Source organism: Vicia villosa, linkage group LG7 (genome assembly GCF_029867415.1).
Source record: "Vicia villosa cultivar HV-30 ecotype Madison, WI linkage group LG7, Vvil1.0, whole genome shotgun sequence".
Lineage (NCBI taxonomy): Eukaryota > Viridiplantae > Streptophyta > Magnoliopsida > Fabales > Fabaceae > Vicia > Vicia villosa.
The window spans coordinates 5,074,541-5,077,174 of NC_081186.1; positions in this window are offsets into that span (position 1 = coordinate 5,074,541).

Consider the following 2,634-nt stretch of genomic DNA (forward strand, 5'->3'; position numbering starts at 1 on the left):
AAATTGTGGATTCATTTCTTCCAGGAAAGTCTGTCGGGTACACAACTCGAGTGGTACTACCAACTAGAAAGTGCAAAAGTTCACACCTGGGAAGATTTGGCTGCTGCTTTCTACAAACAGTATCAATACAACGCTGACCTTGCACCAACCCGTACTCAACTACGGGGCATGACTATGGCACCAAAAGAAAGTTTAAAGGGTATGCACAAAAGTGGAGAGATCTAGCTGGAAGGGTTCAACCACCCTTATCTGATCGCGAGCTGGTCGACATGTTCATGGGCACTTTAACTGGCCCTTTCAACAGTCATTTGCTGGGAAGCTCGTCGTCAGGTTTCACTGACCTGATTTTAACTGGAGAGCGTGTCGAAAGTGGCATTCAAAGTGGAAAAATTCAAATAGGCTCCTCCTCTGGTACTACAAAGAGGCCCATCAGTGGGAGAAATGAAGTCAATACAATGCACAGTCAGAAAGGTCGCAAAAGTGAGCATCACCAATCTGTGGGGGCTGTTCTGATCTCTGCATCTGCACTTCAAAAAGATCAACCGCCGAAGTATACGCGTCGACCAGATGCACCAAGGAGAAACTTCACCAGAATCAATATGCCAATCTCTCAAGCATTGCAACACTTGTTAAAAGCAAATCTGATCACATTAAAAGACCCTCCAAAGAATGTCAACACTTCCTCTCCGAGTTATCGCCCCGATGCAACATGTGCATACCATTCTAACTGTCCCGGACATGATGCAGATCACTGTTGGGCCCTGAAAAATAAAATACAAGACATGATAGATGCTGGGGAAATTGAATTCGATCCTCCAGAGACTCCAAATGTCATCACTGCACCTATGCCAAAGCACGACAAGACCGTTAATGCTATCATAGACACTGTTTACATCTATGATGTGAGAGAATTGTCAACTCCGCTCCTTGAAGTCAAAAGAAAGCTAATACGAGCTGATTTCTTTCCAGGTTGTGACCCTGATTGCTTTTATTGTGCACACCTACCCAATGGTTGTGAGAATCTGAAAATAGGAATTCAAAAGTGGATGGATCGCCGTATCATTATGTTTGAGAGGCTCCCTTCTATGGACGATTTATGCGAAGTTTTTTCAAATGGAATGAGGATAGAGGACATCTCAGTTGTTTCTAACATACCATTGAAAATCCCTACCAAATCTCCTTTCAAAATTTCTGCTACACCCAGAGTGGCATCTGTAATCATTACCAGTCCGGCTCCATTTCCATACTCTTCAGACAAAGCTGTCCCGTGGAGTTATGACACTAATGTTTATGTCCATGGAGTTAAGCAAGATGCCTTGACCGAAGAGGCCATGAATTTTACTACTCCAATTGTTGATAATATTGTGGGTACTAGTAAAATTACGAGAAGTGGAAGGATCTTTTCACCAGAAATTTCTCCAAATGTTGCTACTAATCCAGTCCAGGTCCCAGTTCCTAATCAAGATATCAACGCTCGAGGCAAAGAGCCACTAGTTGAACTAGTTCACGTACCGGTGGAAGTCACTGTTGAAGATCCATCGAGGCAAGAAATGGAGGAAATATTGAAAATCATCTACAAAAGTGATTACAATATTGTCGAACAACTAGGACACACTGCTTCAAAGATCTCAATGCTGTCTCTGCTGAAATATTCAGAAGCTCATGCCAAGGCCCTGATGAAGTTCCTGAAAGCTGCACATGTACCACAGGAGATTTCAGTCGATCAATTTGAAAATTGTGTTGCCAATCTAATAGTGAATAACGGTCTCGGTTTCTCTAATGCTGATTTAACCCCTGCTGGGAAAAATCACAATAAAGCCCTGCACATCTCTATTGAATGTAACGGCACCACTCTGTCTCATGTGCTGGTAGACAACGGTTCCTCTTTGAACGTGTTACCAAAAGCAGTGCTGGAAAAACTTGACTTCGAAGGAGTTGTGTTACAACCAAGCGATGTTGTGGTAAGAGCCTTCGACGGGTCAACAAGAACAGTGTACGGGGAAGTTAAGCTCCCAATCAAGGTGGGCTCTCAGATCTTTGATTCTACCTTTTACGTAATGGAAATTCATCCAGCATATTCCTGTTTACTAGGACGCCCTTGGATACATGGGGCAAATGCTGTAACTTCTACCCTGCATCAGAAGTTAAAATATCCGGTAAAAGGCAAGGTCATCACAGATTATGGCGAAGAAGAGTATGTGGTTAGCCACCTGAGCAACTCCAAGTATGTTGAGATGGATGGAGAATTCATCGAAACTCCCTGCCAATCTTTTGAGGTGGTCCCTCCAGATGTCTCTACTGCCAAACATATTTCTGCTACTCCTGCTACAAAAATAATTCCAACTATGGCTTCTCTCAAAGATGCCAAAGCTGTGATCGAAGAAGGTGGTTGCACAGTATGGGGGCAACTCCTTGATGTACCTTACAAGTTCGATAAGCTAGGTCTGGGCTGTGCTAATGGAACTCAAAAGAACGATCAAAGTCCTCGTTCTGGAGGATTAATGTCACATTTCATCAGCCAAGGAGTGAATGCTATTGAAGACGATGGAGTGATCTTGAACCATATTATTCAGCAATATCCAAATGAGGTTCCACCTGTTTCCATGGAAGTTTGGGATACTTTGGGAGAACCAA